The following is an 18,755-nucleotide window of genomic DNA, read 5'->3' as shown; positions in this document are numbered from 1 at the left end:
CTCTGCAAAATAGCATTTAGTGACTTTACCACATGGAAAGTTGGAATTGCCAGCAATAATTGTCAGAACTGCCTATCTTCATTTTTAATATGGTTTTACATAACAAGTTAATTTAAGGGAAACTGTAGCTCATAAATTGATATTTTTCATTATCATCAGGACAAACCAAACAGCCAGAGTGAATCTCTCTATAATACCACTGACCAATCCAAAATATATTGACAAGGGTAACTGTGGTTGTTTTATCTAGGTTTACTTAATAGGGAACTGGTTGGCTCACTTGGCCAGAGTGTACTTTCCATGTTTGGTTTCTTGTTCTTTTTTGAATTTTGGACATAGATGATCTAGGGTGGCCCCTGGGTGAATGTGGTGTTCTTCAGTATTCCTCCTCAACTTTCTTTTCAAATGAAGAATAAAAAGTTTTATTTGAAAATAAATAGGACTGAGAAGATGACAGAGACACACTTATCTGACTTTCCCAGACTACATCAGGAGAGTAGAATGGCTTCATCTGGCCTGATCCTCAGTCCCTCATGACCCTTCCCTTACATCACTCACTCCCCTACATTCATATTCACCTCTCAATTTCTGTACCTATTCTCAGATGGACAATTTTTCTCATGTTTAAAGTCTCTCTTTTGTTCAGATTTACTCTAACCAAATGATGGTGATTTTAAATGCACCCATTTTTATTTCTTATTATAAAAAAAATTAAGCATATGCAAAAATAGAGATAATGGTATAAAGTACCCTGTATGCTCATCACTGACCAACAACAGTGAAGAAATCAGGATCATTCCTGTGTTACTCTCTTCCCACTAATTCTTATCACTGCTGCCTTCATTTGAAGCAAATTCTAGGCATTCTACAATCTTACCCATAAATAGTTCCCTATGTATATCTGAGAGTGAAGAACTCTTACTAATTATAAAACCATAATATAATTATCACTTCAAGAACTAATAGTAATTCCTTGGTACCATAAAATACTCATTTAGTGTTGACATTTTTCTGATTGTCACTTCTGCATATTTACATTTAGTTTATTCTAATCTAAATCCAAACAAGACCCACACTTCACATTTTGATATATTCTTAATTCTTATTAAATCAAGAATTTTTCCTCATTTCCCTCTTGCAATTAATCTTACTCTAACATTGGGTTGTTTGCCACCTTGAGTCACCAACATTCAAACTTTTCTGTATGCTTTTCCACAATTTCATTGAACATATCTCTGTTCAGAGGTTTGATTTGTTTTGGAGAAAGAGACAAAGTTTTCCTAAAACTATGTAGCTACTGTCACACAACTCCATCCAGAGACATCTAGACAGTGGAATATCTTTTTAATATGTTAGTGGCAATTGGTGACCGTTGCCCATGTTTATTAGTTTTATGGATTTCTTAAATGCTTTGTTTGTCTTAAATGCTTTCTGTTTGTCTTTCTTCATTTATTAGCTGGATATGTTTGCAGAGAAAAACATTACCAATGATTAGGTTACTTTGAAGTGCTGTTTCAATAAAACAGGTTAAGAGCTTGGTTTTCCCTTTATTTATCTATTTTTAGAATAATAAATTGCCTCCTTGGTATCCTGAAATGAATCGAAAGAGTTTTAAATTCTTATTATGAATTCTTGGACTTTTAGATTTCATTTATTAGTCATATTGATACTCAAGTTATCCCAACCATTGTCTCCTAATTTAGCTCCTAGGTATTTTTTCTTTAAGTATTATTTTTGCCTAATTTGCTTCTTTTAAAATTTTGTTCTAATGAACTATAATTCATATACCTTGCAGTTCACCCACGTAAGTGTACAATTCAATAGGCTTTAGTTTATTAACAGACTTTTGCAGCCACCACCACAAACTAGCTTTGAAACATTTCTGCCACCCTCCCAACAGAGCTCATAGCAATTATCAGTCTACCCCCATTCAGACTCCACTGAGTGCCTTAGGGAACTATCAATCTACTTGACTTCTCTAAAAGTTTGCTTGTACAAGGTGCTTCATAGAAATCATTCCATACCATCAGTAGCCTTCTGTGACTGGCTCCTTTCACATAGCATAACATTTTCAAATCTTGTCCATGGTGAGCATGTGCAAGCACTTCATTCCTTTTCATTGTTAAATAATATTCCACTATATGGATATAGCACATTTTATCCAGCCATGCATCAACTGATGGAGATTGAGGTTATTTCTGCCCTTTGAGCCATGCTATGGACTTATTCATAAGCACTCACTTCACTTGGGTATATACTTAGAAAAGGAATTTCTGAGCACAGTTCATCTATTTTCCAACGGAACTCTGCCATTTTACATTTGTAGCAGCTGTGGAGGAGGGTTCTGATTTCTCAGCATCCTTGCCAACACTCGTGATTGTCGGTCTTCTTGACTGTGGTCATCCTAGAAGGTATGAAGTGATATTTCAAGGTGAGTTTGAAGGTCACATTCTTTGTTCTTATGTTTCAGTTAGTGAATAGTTACTGATAAACTCAGATATCTTTGCAAGTTAGAAATATGAGAACTTTCTATTACTTGTTACATGAACAAACTTCTTGGTATTTTTTAACTTACAATAATCATCCTTGTTTTAATCTGGATTTTGATTACTTTGCAATCTTGGAAAAATTCTCATACTTTCATATGTATGTAGCTATTTAATAAAGCATTAACTATAGCAATTCTTATAATTTAAAAGACACTTATATCAGGTAGTAAAGACACAATATTAAAAAGTTCAATTAGGTCGGAGGTTTTATAGACAATGAATTAATGGCATCAGGGGATGCACAAAACTAATTAATTTGCTTAAGGCAGTTAAACAAGAATATGGTCAAGTCAGGACTACCTTTAAAATGATTAAAGATGTCAATGTGGCAGGGCAGAATGGCTGCACAGCAACATGCCCTGAATGCCGATTGTGAGGATGAGGTCATGGGTTTGCCTAGAATGGACAGGTTTGCAACAGCAAATGGTCAAGTGAGAAAGCACGTGGACCAGGTCTGATTTTCCTCATCTGCCCAATGAGAATTAAAACTATTTTACAATGTGAAACTAACTGGGTTAACACTTGGTAAACATTTAAGAGGGTGAAAATCATCATATTCTGTTCCCTGTTATAGCTAAGGCCGTGGTTGGAGACCTGGCTCTGCCTTCCCATGTGTTGTGACCTTGAGCAACTGACTCCTCCCTCCAGAGTGTCAATACCTCTAGCTCAAAGACATTGATGAACTTGATAAAGTATTTATGGAGCAATCGAATAAGATATAAAATGCCCCCACCCTCAAATCTTGCATTCCAGTAGAAAAAGCACACAAGAACAATAAAGACACAAAGAGCAAAGACTATACTACCACACAGTGCATTCAGACAGCCAGATGAGGTCCAGGTTAAAGTAAGGGGATCAGCTCGCAGGGCAGTCAAGGGCGATCACCACAGGGAGGAGCCCTCAACACCAGGAGATTTGCATTGAACCACATGAGATAACAGAGCCAGCCATACTGAATCTGGGCAAGGACCAGTTCACCCAGGGGGAGGAGCATCTGTATTTGGCTGTGAAGAAGAAAATCTGTGTGAGAAACAAGTTTTAGTTTACCTCACTTATTTTTCTGGTTTGTATATTTTTTAAAAAAATCCTCAGCTTTATTAGACTATCATTGAGAAGAATTACTTATCTTTATGGTATATATGGCCTTTTGATGGATGTATACTTTTTGACATGATTAATCAAGGTAATTATCATAGTCACCGCATCAGATACATACCATTTATTTTCTTATTTGGGTGTGGCAAGAACATTTCACATCTATTATCTTAGCAATTTCCAAGTCTACAATACTTGAAATGCTCGGACTCTTTATTACTAACTGCAGTCACTATGCTGCACAAAAGTTCCCCTGTTCATCCTGACTAGCTGCAAATTTACTTTTCCCATTTCAACTTGTGGAAAATGATAGCTCTTTTTCCAGTGTTTTTATGTACAAAGTGAGATAACCTGAGTTAACGTAAGTAACACCCTGTGTGGTGCTTTGGATGTAGTTATCATTATCTTCATATAGCACTTGCACAAACATAGTATTGGAGAAAGGCTGAGGAATGTGAAATATTTCACAGTGACACCAGACACCAAGATGTGCTGAGGATTAAATCCAAGTCCCAACACACGCAAGGAAAATACTCAACCACTGAGCTGTGAAAACACCTCTTTTTAGTTACACAAATTGCATGTTTCTTAACCTGGAATCCACTGAAGCTCTGTTACTTTCCAAATTGAGAAACAAACCACTCACTAGGTGTTTGCATCTTCTCCTTATCTTGGCCAGAGCTCATAAATCACCGTTGGGCCGGAAGCAGCACCGGCACACCTGCATTTGTTAGAGCACAGGTTGGTAATGTACTTTTTATTTTGTGAGCCCCACTTATTAACATGCTAGGGGGGATGCTAAATGACGGAAATCTCTTTGTGATTTGTCTTTCCAATCCTGTTCTGATTTAAAGGTTTAATTCCCGACCCTGTCATCATCTACTTTTTAAAGCTTCATGCTTAAACTGGCACAAAGTCAAGAAATGCTTCTAAAAAATGAATAAGTACCAGAGATAATAAAATTAGATATCAGTGCATTAAACCTTTTTCTCCCCATGGCTGGTCATCACAATATATCATAAAATCTGTTATAATAAAGGGCAATACCTTATAAATGAGCTGATGAGGCATAAAAGGATGAAGATGATTTATATTCAATCAGCCAACTGGATGGGCAAGTGGTTCCTTTAACAATACCCAAGTTTTTCTTGTTTATGGATAGGTGAGTGTAACAGAAACGGGCTAGAGAGAATCGCTAAACAAGAGGGAATTTGCTGTATGAGGAATTACTCCAATTGTCCCATGAATTGAAAAGAATTCACACTTTGTTGAGATTTGAAAAAGTCATCATCTGACATGTCTGATAATCTCCACACATTTCAAAACCCATTTGAAATCATGATATTAAGGACTTCAAATTCTAGAATCAGTTTTGCAATGCCCAATGGAGAGAATGACTTCTTGTTAACACTTTAATTATGATCGGCCTCATAATGGCAATAGGAACTACCTACTAAGTGAAGGCCACGTGGCAAGAATCTTAGGAAAGACCTCATATTGTAGCAAAAAGAATCATGACCTCCCACAATCTTATTTTTTCCCCCTGCATTTTCTAACTCAACTACAGCTAGGCAAAGCCACATAACTAGTTCTGATAAATGGTTTGGGTGTGGGTCGCATTCAGATGTAGCAGTGAAAATAAGAAACTCTCCAGTTGTCCCCTGCACTACTGTGGGCAGGTGAATCTTCTGCTATTAGACCCTCCATTAGCCTGGATCCATGAGTTCCATGGGCAGAAGCCCTGCCAAGTGCACTGATCATGAGACAGAGTGACAAATAAATCATTTTGTCTGAAGCCACTGAGGTTTGGAAGCTAAATTGTTCCTGAATTCCAGCCCAGGCTGTCTTGTCTAATAAAATAATATCAGAGCATTCAATTCTTCCAAACAGCCTTGAGAAGCACCGTGATGCTCTCTCTTTACAGAGGAGGAGATTGATGCATGGTTAGTAACTTAGGGTATAACAGCTATTAAGCAGAGCAGCTCAGCAGTGGTGACCGAATCTGAAATTACAGAAGTTCAAGTCTTCACAATGTGACGGCAGCATGATATTCAGTTCTAGACCACCATGGTTCAAATCTGGCTCCATTCCAGAATGAAGTGCTGAGCAGAAAACTTAACCTCTGCATTTCACCTATTTCTCAGCTTAAAAAGGGTCAGAGCACGTGTCTAATAAGGTCTGTTGTAAGCATTAGGGGAGACAATGTGGGTTAAATGCTTAGAGTTGTAGTTGGCATATGAAGTTTATTAATTACTGCTACTGCTGACCTATCAAAGAATCAGAAGCAAATCAATTGACAAGGAAGAACCTTCTTATATACTTCTTATATACAGACCTCTCTTATTGTACAAAGTAGTTTACAGATTTGGTTGTAAAACTGAAGACAGCCTGGATCTCCATTCTTACAGACCACTGGCTTCCTACCTCACCCTTGGTTCCAGCTCTAACGAGGTCAGCACAGGGGAAGAGGACAGGGATGGACATTACTCACACTCTCAAACTGATATGCATAAGCCAGTTCCTTTCTTCTCCCAGAAGAGCTGATAATGGCTTGCTCATTATTGTCAGAAATTTAGCTCTCATGAAATACAGCAAATAAGTAGCAAGCTGCACTCACCAAAGGAAAGATAATGGCTGCTGGGTTGGTGACAGTGCCCTCTCCTCCATTGTCCCCAATGCAAAATGTCTGACCTCCAGGAATCCGCACAGGCCACATTAAGATAGTCACACTGAGAGCTCAGCATTACAGATAAACAAACTGACCTTCCTAAAAAGAAAGGGAAAGGGAATGGCAGGACGAGAAGGAGCGAAAGGAAAACAGAAGGAAGAAGAGAAAGAAACCAAGTGGGAAGATAAAAGTCAAAATAATACAATCCCACTCTGGCTCTTCTTCAGTGACAATGAGCCTTCCAGTCTGATGCTGGAGACTCGTCCCGAGCTGAAGCTGTTGAGTCCCTGTTGTGAGCAACTGAGCACTTGGAAGACATAGGAAATTTAGCAACACCTGTAGTAATACAACTGGTACAAATTAGACAAAAATTTCTATTTTTATACTGTGATGTTTGGGAATTTGTTTGCTTTTATTTATTTATTTAATGTATTGTTTTGTTTTCCTGATATTATTTGCTCAACAGATTGTGAAATATTTACTTAGTAATATGGTGATTTTACCTCTCCCCCACCACCAACAACAAAAAATTAGCATACCACCTGTTTCATCACTTTGAAAGCCTGATTCTTCCTATCTAAAAGACATCCCTGAAGCCTTCAGCACACACTTGCTGCCTAGAGTCCTGTAAACAAAGAGACAACCATTTAACACCCAAATGAGCAAAGTTTTTAGCTGAACCCTGTCCTCCCTGTTTTTCTTCTTCCAGCTGCTTTCCCAGCTGTGCCCACCACTGGTGGAGCCAACATCACTGGGGAAAATGTGATTCCAAAACCAGTAAAACTATAGCAACAGCTCCCCTGGAAGGTCTGGTCTAAGGCCTATTTTGATGAGACATTTGAAAAAAAAACAATGGAAAAGTTTCCCAGGTATCTGCACAAGATCAGAGCCTCAGAAAATGGTCTTATGACAGCTGATCAGTTTATTTAACTTTTTCCTCTTCTCCCAAGTTGCTGACAGAGTATAGATGCAAAGAATTCCTTGAGTTAAATAGGCTGATCAATATATTTGCCAATAATCCACAGAAACCTTACTAGATGCCAGGCCTTGAGCTCGTTTCTGTAGATACAAAAGAGAGGCGGGCTGTAATGACATGGAACTTCCATTCTAGAGAGCAAGGAGAGAGAGACTAGAAAGGCACCATCAAGATAGATTAAAAAGTGGTAAATACGGTGGAAAGAAGACAGAGAGACAGAGTAATAACAAGTAACAAGGTCATTGGGGAAGGGCTTAGGAAATCTCTGTAAGGAGAAATGTTTTAGTGAAAATAACAGAAAGGCCAAGTGAAGATTTTGCGAACTTGTATCCAGGATGTGCTAACTGCCCCCCCTCCCCCGAGGTGGGGACCTAGGATAGAATGAATGGCTGCCAGTGATGTGGGGGCTCCTACACATACGTTCCTTTGGCCCAAGGAAGTCTCATGGTTGGGAAAGAAAACACCACTTCCTCACTCATTGTGACTCTTATAGAAGCCCCTTTACCAACTGCTCCTTGCCAATCTCTGTACCACTACTAGTTCAAAAGTAGCACAACCAGGTACAACATGACACTAAGCTATACATTTCTCAAGTTGACTCCAGTTCTCATACTCTGAAACTATTACCTGGTGCAACACAGCAACTTCGTAAAGATATTGAAGTGGATAGCCAGCCAGATGTCACACTGCAGAACAAGGCAAGAGACAGAAGTTTGCAGCAGGGTATCAAGTAAATCAGCAGAACCACAGACAGCCAAAGAGTGCCATTGCCAAGTGAAGATTGGGAAGCTTCTGCACAGTGTCAGCATCAATTCCTCAGGGGTACCCAGCAGTCAGAAGCCAGCAGCCACTGCTGGCTCATGTTGGCTGGCATGTATACATATGATGCCATACATTCAGTTTGAGGAATTTGGGAAAAATAAGGTATCTTTGGTAAATAAATCACTTATACTACCTTCTGAAATTCCTAGTTGCAATACAAGATAATTTGGTTACCTCGAAACTAATGAATTATTTTGTTCAGCTCTTAAATTACTCCTTGATAGCTACTCATAAATCCTGATTTATGTATGAAGAGAATGAGTGCCAGGTTAAATATCCCCTTCTGCCAGGGTTGTTGATTTCAAATGACAAAATTCCCTCAAGATGGTTAGGCAGCAAGAAAATGAAAACATATTACTAAGTAACTTACAAACAGAATTTTTGAAAGACCATGAGGAACAGGCCCTTAGCTGAACATCTAAAATAACCTTCCAGAACGACATAGCACACTACCCCTGTTGTGGCCAAAAACCAGCCTCTCCTGACCCTTAAGGGCCCCATTGCCTCTGCAGTCTCCCAGACCAGAACAGTTAGGACTGCCTGCCTCATGGAGGCAATGTCCAAAGTGAGCATCACGTGACAGAGAGTGATTGGCAGAGCCTACGAAATGAATGCATACCCTGGCAACAAGAAGAACGTACAGTCTACATTGAAAGGCAAGAAGCACCCAGTGGGAAAATATCACAACATGAAGTGGTCAAGAACCCTGATGATGTCCATGGCTAACCAGCAACCACCCTGATGGTGAGACCCAGGGATTCCGACACAGTCTGAGAGCAAAGCTCACAATGAGCCCACCCATCAACACTGCAGCCGCCACTCCCACCTGGCTGACAGGTGAGCGGTTGCTCCCCTGAGTCACACTACTTTGCTTCTTCTTGACTTTGGTGCTCTCAGGATGACTTTATTGGCCCCTTTTCAACCAGCATGCAAACATTTGTCCCCTAAATGTTCTGCCCCCATTGATTCATATATCCAGAAAAGATCCCCTCCTTCCAGAAGGGTGCAGTTTTCTTCCTCTCTTTCTTTTTTTTCCAAAATACCATAAACATATAGCTGTCACCTCCCTTCTAGATTATTTTCTAATAATCTGTGTGTGCTCCAAATGTAAATTGAGAAAAATCTTTGAGAATAGAGTGTTTATTTAAAGAAAAAACTTAGAAATGTGTTTTAACAGATGCAGTGCCTCCTTATAGGTATTACTAATGAACTACACAGGACTTCAATATTGCTTCTAAATATGACATTAGTAGTAGTAGTAGTAGTAGTAGTAGTAGTAGTAGCAGTAGTATATGAAATTGAATCCAGGGGCACTTTACCACTAAGTCACATCCCTAGCCCCTTTTATTTTTTGTTTTGAGACAGGATCTTGCTAAATTGCTTAGGACCCTGCTTAGTTGCTGAGGTTGGCCTTGAGATTGGGTTCCTCCTGCCTCAGCCTTTGGAGTCTCTGGGATTGTAGGTGTGTGCCACCACATCTGACTGAACACGGTTTTAAAACATCAGAGTTGGAAGGAATGATACTGGTCATTCAGTTCAAGCCCCCACTTCAAGGTCACCCAAGTATTACTGAGCTCCTGAAAGGTACATCTCAATAGCGACAATCTTCTTATCGAATATCAACATGCAATCCAATTGGGGTAGAGAATGGAAATTTTTTTTTTGTCTGATGTGAATAATAGCTCAGCATGAAAGACTTTATTATTCTGCTTCACTGTCAGGAAACTAAGGCTCAGATCAGTGAAATAACCTTGTCAATGAAGGATTTCTGAAGTCAAGGTTCAGAAGGTCTTATGTCAAATCCAGTGCACTTTCTTTCTCTTTACTTGCTCCAAATGCTTATATCAAAATAGCCTTCCTTTCTTTGTTATAAGGATGGAAAGCAATATTAAAGTGACTGATAACATGTAATAAGTGTGTACTAGGCTCAAACAATGAGCTAGTCACCTTATATGCATGATCTCATTAAACCCTGCTAAACATACATTTTATCATCTTCACATGAAGTTTGTGTAAATCGTGATGAAGAGAAAGGCTAAATAACATGTATTATATTTCACATTTACACCAAAAACAATAGTTTGGGGGTTTTTGTTGTTGTTTGCTTGTTTGTTTGTTTTTTCAGTGCTGAGGATCAGACCTGGAGCCTCATGAAAGCACTGCACCAACTCACCTACAAACACAATACATTTTAGTAGCACAAATTAGGTCTTGGTTAATGTGGAATTAACCTGAAGCTACACTACTCTAAAAGAAAGTTTGTTTTTCCCCTTATTCCTGATCCCTTGGCAATACCCTTTGATAATGTCAGCTCTTCCTAATAAAAATGCTGCCCAGCCATCAGGATTGTATTACCCAAGGACTGCATGCCATTTTATCCAGTGAATTATAAAGCTGGATTCCTAGAGTTTCCTAGTGGAAGAAATGTTCCTGGATTGTCAGAAGCCACTTCCTCCTGTGTCCAGGTGATTAAAATGCAGAGGATGCTGAGGACACTCGGTGGCACAGCAAACCCATCAGGATGGCTCCATCTAGACTAGAAGGAGACGGCAAATTGCTTAATTTGTGGAGAGCTGAAGAGGAGGTCTGATACACCTACCACCCCTGTGGAAAGGGGAACATCAATTTGTAACCAAGGTCACCTTCAAATGTAGAACATCTTCCTGCAGAAAGTGTCACACACAGAGACAGCAGCTGAGGTGCATGACAGAGACCAGAGATGAAAGTAGTACATGCCAGTAACAGAAATCCACATGAACTCCAATGCCTCCCCACAAGTCCTTTTTGACAGAGCCATTCCGAATGATGCCTGCATAGATGGAGGACAGCTAGCTGACCCTGGCTGCAGAGGAACTTGTGTGGGCCTCATACTGTGGTTGGATCGACTGCTGAGATGTAAGGAGGGAGGGTGGAAGGTGAATCTGCTGTGAACTCTATGGATAAAACTATAATTGACAATGAACTACTTTTATTAAATCCTCAGAGTGTGTCAGGTGCTTTTCATTAATGAATACTTTGAATATTCACAACTGCACGTTGACATAGGACTTATTATCTTGTGTCAGCTTGCAAGTTAGCATTTAACATAGACTTTAATTAATTTAAGCCTAAAAACACTTATTAGAATATTACTTGTTAATACAGAGAAACGAAGAAAGAGTTGGATGACCAGATCTCTGGAAAGCTGGCTCATTAGCCAAGGATTTATTAACAGTGTCTTCTGCATCTTTCCTGTGGCTGACATGACCCATCTCAACCCATTTTCCTTCTCTGTGTCTCTGTGTGGACAGCTCAAGATCCCAGAGGTATGGGTCTCAGTGGCTTAGCTGGAATGAGGCCCACCTTGGGATAAGTATAGCAATTAATATCCTCATCAAGTCCTCTAAAAGCCATAACTGGTTATGGCTCCAGAGCAAAGAAACACTTATTCTAGGCCTGAAGAGGTAAGGAAAGTGGAAAATAAGGCTTTGCTTGGTCTGAATGTCTGTCTCCCTGAAATCCATATGGTGAAACTTAATCTCTAATGCCATAATAGCATTAAGTGTTGGGCCTTGGGGAGGTGATAGGTCATGAAGGCCATGCTTTCATGAATGGAACTAGTGCCCTTATCAAAAAGAATTAATAGTGATTTTCACTCACTCTCCACATGAGGATACAGTGAGAAGGTGCCATCTTTGAAGGATAACAGAAGCCTCCTAGACGTGAAGCCTGCTGGAGCCTCCTCCTTGGGCCTCCCAGCCTTGATATCTATGAACAATGCATCCATTGTTTATAAATTTCCCAGTCTAATGGATTGCGTTACATCAGCCCAAGTGGACTAAGACATGTTCCCTATGCCAAAGTAAGACCTGTCTCAGGTGAGGAAACTGAGACAGACACTGCTGTATGGGGTCTATGTTACACAGGTCACAGGCAGCAGGGACAGGAATTAAACTTACCCCTGTCAGAGTTCCAAAATAATTGTCCTTAATCTTCAAGTGGTCAGCCTCACCCATGATCCTAGCTACATTCACATTATTCCTTTGTGGCAGCTTATACCTTTGAAAGATAGGTCTATGTGGGTGTCTGCATTTTGTCCCTTCTGCTCTGCCTACAATGTGATTGACACTCCTCCAACCAAGACTCCAACCCCAAATCAGGGCATATGTTCCTTTTCTTTAAAGTCATTCAGGTGCCAGGCGCAGTGGTGTATGCCTGTAATCCTAGTGGCTTGAAAGGCTGAGGCAGGAGGATCATGAGTTCTAAGCCAGCCTCAGCATAAGCAAGGTGTTAAACAACTCAGTGAGACCCTGTGTCTAATTAAAAATACAAAATAGGGCTGGGGATGTGGATCAGTGGTCAAGTGCCCCTGAGTTGAATCTTCAGTACCCATACCCCCCCCAAAATTCACACAGGAGCATGCTGCTATTCTGGTCAATAAAGTATGGTAGATGGATAGATATGTTACTCTGAGGTTAGGTCATATTATGGAGATTCTCTCTCTCTCTCTCTCTCTCTCTCTCTCTCTCTCTCTCTCTCTTTCTCTCTCTCTGTGTGTGCATGTGTGTGTGTGTGTGTGTGTGTGTGTGTGTGTGTGTGTCCTTTCTCTCATAACAAAGTCACATGCATGAAGGACCCAGGATCATGGGGAAGCCACATTTGGGGGTTCAGTGGAGTGCAGCATAGACTACCAGAGGAATGGGTGATGAACCCCAGATGATTCCTCCCCTTGGTCTTTGGGCCACTGTAGCTGGTGCCAAGTGGAGTGGAGCTAGGAGTCATGCTTAGTGAGCCCAGGCCAAACCACAGATTCTTCAGCAGAATAAATGTCATCATTCTAAGCCACAAAGGTTCCAGGTACTTCATTACTGATCCAGAGCAGCTGGAACAGGTTTGGAACCTCCAAGTAGGGTGTTTCTATAACCAATGGAAACATGTGACCATGGCTTCAGAATGGAGCAGTGGAAGGAAATGGAAATGTCATGAAGGGATTGTTACAAGATGCCAGGTGACCCTGAAGTGGGCTTGGGAGAAAATGAGACATTAAAATAAAATGAGGAGAATGTTATTGGAAGCTAGAGAAGAAGGGATCATCATTAGAGAAGAGGGGATCCTTGTTAGTGTCAGACAGTTATATTGCTTGTGCTACTGTAGAAAATGGGAAATGTACCTAAGGAGCCAATGGTCCTGCCAAGGAGGTTTAAAGGAAGACTGAAGCCTCTGGCTTCTTCACCTCACCAATAAAAAAAAAATGAGAGAGGGCAAAGGCAAGCTATTATAAAGGCCAATAAATATAAAGACTCTGTGAAACTTTGAGTTCACAAATAATGACACTATTTCTTATGCCCAGCCTCCTTAGATAGAAAAGGATGCCAAACTTATGAAAGGACTTATGAGCAAGTTTGAACCCAAGACATTGTCAGCAAAATTAGGTCTAAAGGTGAAGCTAAGGCCATAACCACAGAACTCTTTCTATGACCTCAGAAAGATTTAAGAAGATGCCTACAATAGACAGGGACTTTGGAAGCATGGTTTGCAGATGCTCTCCATTAACAGAAGTGCTCCTAGGGATAAGACAATTGTGTCACCCCAGTGGTCTTAGAGGAACCTCAAATTAGAGAAAAACTTGCCTTGATGAGATTTATAGGGAAGGTTTTCTGTTGATGAAATGTCCCTAACACAACTCCAAATAGGCGAAGAAGTTTTTATAGAAAATGTGTTTTCTTAAGCACTATCTGGTAGGAGTTGACAGAGACAGTACAGAAAGAATAGTTAGTTTGGGCCCCTGACAATTGTAGTATTGTAGGCAGGAAACAATATAAGAAAATTACTAATCTATAAGTGCCAGATATTTCCTATCATAAGGGTCACTTATGTGAAATCAGAAGCTCAAAAGTGGAGTCAAAAGTCAAAATTATTTCTAGGCTATAGGATGGTATGTCCATTAAAGAACTAGCAACATGTCCTAGCTAGATTTCGAAATCCCCATAGACGGCTTCTGTGCACCTCCCAAAGCCCCTGTCTTTGTGAATGGGAAGATCCACAGCTGTTATCCATGCACACTCACAACTCTGCATTTGGCTTGTAGGCAGGTGAGTGGTGAATTCTCTTAGTTCACATGGATAGACAACTAGAGGAACTGCACTCAAAGAGATGTGAGAAGTCGTATATGATACACTTTATCCATACCTAAACCTCATTTATGGAGTAGTATCTTGGACTTTGAACCATAAGGAAAAGGTCTTGGAAGTCCTGGGGGAGATGGTAAGCACGTTTTGGGAGCTGCTGTGCCAGAAGGTGGGACGGGGCAGGTTGATGGCTGTATCCCACACCACGTGGTCTTTCTGCATCGTGGTTGGTAGTCCTCCCATTCAAAGGTGGGCTGGAGTTTTCCTCTTCTTCAATATGAATAAGGTCTTGGGATGGCAGCGACCAATAGAGTCTGCCTTTGTCTTGCGCGCGCTCTCTCTCTCTCTCTCTCTCTCTCTCTCTCTCTCTCTCTCTCACACACACACACACACACACACACACACACACACCCACACACACCCACACACACACACACTCCTTTGGAACAAAGTCAACTGAAGTTTCGACAAAGAGGTCAGTGTCAAACGCTGGATGTGTGAGTGAGCATGCCTTCTGCCAAGTCCAGCTAGAACATCCCCACTGATGCTAAGGAGCAGACACCATCAGTGCCAATCCCCACTGAAATTGCAGTTTCATGAGAAAAACAAATCTCATTTATTCTGTCACAAAACTAACGTGGAAATTCTGCTCATATTAATGTCACCTCACTTTACCCAAAGTGAACCCTTATCAGAAGCCTAGAAGGAGTTCTGAAATTATTTGAGAGCTCCCAAGATAACATCTTACCAATGCCCTAACATGACTTCCTTGCAAGCCCTAAGTTACCATAGTCTTAGGTAGACTCAGTTGTTCCTCCCTTTCCTGTATATTTTATATACTACTATTACAGCAATGAGCACCTGGTGTCTTCCTTGGTATTTACATTTCTGTTTATTACCACTCAGATAAACTCTTCAAGGATAACAAGGTAATTTCTCATCTGATGCTACCTAGCACAGGCCTGAATATATTAAGTGCACAAGTAGCACTGTCACAATAAAACCCAGGTGTCCTAGAGCTGTAATCTGTTATCCAGAACAGATGATCTGAGGACCAGGTGCTGAAAAGAATATGTAAGAGTCAGGCAGATCCCAGTTTTTCACTTTAGCAGCTGTGTGACCTCAACAAAGTAACTTAGGTGCGGTAAGCCTCAGTTTACTGTTAAGTGGGGTTAGCATAACTATCTACAGCTCACAAATTAAGAATGGCATTAAATAGGTATTTACAACTCTGTGTGAATTATTTGGGCCCTACCAAAAAAAAAGAAAATAACATCAGCAGTATATCAATGTTCAAGGGAAAGCAGGGATTTCTGTGTCCGACCGATTTGGGGGACTATTTAGAAAATGAAATGACCAGATATATACATCTGCCCAGCACAGTATCTGACACAAAGTAAAAGAATGTCCTAAGTATTAATTATTAGCAGCATGATTTTTACACGTGGGAAATACACATAATTATTTACCCAGCTTCTTTCTTTCCTTCTCCTCATAAGTCCTAATTTTTGTGGAGACAGTGTGCCCAAATAAAAAAAGTATTTTGTAGCCTGCTTTCTGTTTATGGTGGCTGTGTAAATTCAATCCTCCCCTGTGCTGAAGCCTCTGGGGATCTTTTGGAAAAGTAAGATAGTCACATATTTTGTTTGTGAAGGTCACACATCCACACCAAGTGTGCACTATCAGTCTTACTTGCAATCAAGGGTGGCCATGAGATGCAATTCTATCAATTAGAATACATCACACTTCTCCTGGGTATTTGAGAAAAAAATGGCTTTCCTGATATGGGCATTCTTTCTTACAATGTTCAACTTATTTCTACTTGAAGTGTGTCTGCCGTGGTTTGCATAAAAGGAGTCCCCCAAAAGCTCTGGGGCTAATGCAGGACTGTACAAGGGTGGACTGATTAGATTATGAGAGCTCTAACTGGATCCAAGGATTAATCCACTGATGCATTAATAATCTGAGCAGACTAACTGGGTGGTAACTGTGGAAAGGTGAGGTAGGACTGAAGGAGGCGGGACACTGGGGGAATGCCCTTGGGAATTCTGTACCTGGCCCTGGCTCCTCATACTGCATTTCTGGTTCTTTGCTGCCCTGAGTGGAGCAGCTTTCCTGTGCCATGCCCTACCTCCAGGATCTTCTGTCTCACCTCAGGTGAAAAGTGATGGAGTCAACCAACCATGAACTGAGACCTCTGAACCCATGAGCCAAAATTAACTTTCCCTGCTCTAAGTTGTTCTTACAGGTATTTTGGTCACAGCAGTGAAAAGCTGACTAACGGAGTCTCTTTGCTTGGTTTACTCAGGCAATAGACCCTGAGACTAAAACTAGTCTGCAAAGAGATTATTAGGAGTTCTCACAGGATCAAACCTTGTGGAGTAGAAGGAGTAGGAATCAAGACTGGGCACAGGAGGAAAAGAAAATGTAATGAGATATTAGCAGAACAATTAAACCAATGCCCAGAGTCTTTGAAAGCACAGGACACTGCAGAACTTTTCAGGTAGCACAAAGGAACTGAGCTCCATGTGAAGCACTTACTGGATATGGGCACTTCAAGGGAGTAAAAGCCATCTGTAAAGCACAGCTGAGCAAGGACAAAGGGACCTGAGACACTGCTGAAGTGGTGGCATCGTTTCACCAACCCTGAACGTCTTTCTCTAGGCTCACTCTGTCACAAACATAGCTTACTATTTGATGAACCCCCTGTGTATATCACACTAATTCCAAGTGCTACCAGTTTGTCAAGGACACTCATACAGTATTCAAAATAAATTTAGTATAATTTCTTACCCAAGATGCATCTCGTATCTTTCCCATTGCAGGCAATCATTTGTTAGGATACTAGTGCACTACGAGTCATACATTTTTACACCTCTAAGATGTCTTCAAGGATCCCTTCCAATATGAGCCCTCCCCACCCCTCATGGAATGCCACATCCATTCCCATGGTGGATATTTCCTTTGGCACTTTTCTCCTGGGCTCTGTCTCATGTTGTCTGATTATTCCATGTGTATCAGCAGGTCTTCCTCTGGTTCTCCCTCTGTAAGTGATTTGAGAATGGACTTGACATCACAGATTACATTTGTATTCCCCTCAGTTTAGATATATAGCAATATCAGGTATATGAAAGTGATTAATCAATATTTGTTGGATTAGAGCTGAAAAAAACAAATATATAGTAGGTCTCCAATAATATGATAAACTAATAAGGTACTCTTGTCTCTTAAGAGCAATAGAATCAGAGGATGATGAAGTAAGATGGCTTAATTCCCTGGCAGTGAACTTTCGTTTAATAAAAACAGTTGTCTTTGAGTTCATTGCTCTTCTTTCCTGAATCATACACCACTCAGCCTGAATATTGTTCCTTGTTTTAAAATGCCCTTTGAGAGCAAGAGGGAATCAAAAGCAATGTCTGGATGTGTTCCACAAAGGACAAGTACAGAGTTCTCATCAGGAGTAAATAATGTGTGGCAGCCAATGAGGTGGTAGAACCTTCTCCTCATACATATGCATGGAGTCAGCTGCTCTCTGAGGGTCCAAGGACAAAGACAAGGTCTGTGAAGACCTTCAGACAGAGGAGCCCAGCACTGCCCTTCTCAGATGCTCCTTCAAAGTCCAGACAGGAACTCACTGGGCTCCTCTGAGTGCTCAGGTAGTATCTCTGAGAAAGGCACACACCTTGGTGCAGGGGCAGCCCAGGGCCAGGTCCCCCAAGCTTTGGATCTGAACATGGTCAACTGCAGTGAACCACTGTTCTTGTCAATCACTCACTTGCCAACGTCATTGCCAATTTTAATGTAGAAAACATGGTCAGAAGCAAAATGCACAGGCTGAGGATTTATTGAGAGGTATAATTATAGAAGAACAACGAGGGAAAAGGGAGAGGAAGAAAAATCCAGGTGGGTTTTTAAGAGACAAATGTGTCAGATGTAGAAATTAAGGAGAACTATAGATTTTTATAATGTCATAGTTAAATTTTTTTAATCTTCCTCCTCTGAGAGTTACGATTTGGATATTTAGCAAGTAGTTCCTAGCTTAGAGTTAAGGAAGTCTTTCCTGAGAAATTTGGGTTCTAAAGAAGAAAAAGAGTTGGTGATGGATCTGGGAGGAAAAGAATATATCTGAAAGGTATTACCTTTCTGGATACTGGATTCTGGAGCTCAATACAAAAACTCTGAACTCCTCAGTAAGAAATACAGGTGTCATCAGTAGAATGGCTCCCAAAACAAGCAGATGAAGAGGACAAATCTATTTTAATTGTTGATGGACCTTCACTTTATTTATTAATTTACTTTATGTGGTGCTGAGAAAGAAGAGGACAAATTTCGATGGATAATATTGGTTTGCTGCAGTTGATAATGTCCAAATTTATTCTACTTGGCATAATATATACAAAGGGTTAAAAGAAAATACCCACCAGCAAGACACTACAAGCAAAACATTCTTATAATATAAATAAAGATATATGCTGTTACTTCCACCTCCTCTACACTGGCTAATGCAAACCAGCCCTCCCAAGGAGAATGAGGTATGC

This window comes from Urocitellus parryii, chromosome 11 (genome assembly GCF_045843805.1).
Source record: "Urocitellus parryii isolate mUroPar1 chromosome 11, mUroPar1.hap1, whole genome shotgun sequence".
Taxonomy (NCBI): domain Eukaryota; kingdom Metazoa; phylum Chordata; class Mammalia; order Rodentia; family Sciuridae; genus Urocitellus; species Urocitellus parryii.
The sequence above is the reverse complement of the archived record's forward strand: the minus strand, read 5'-3'. Positions refer to the sequence as shown.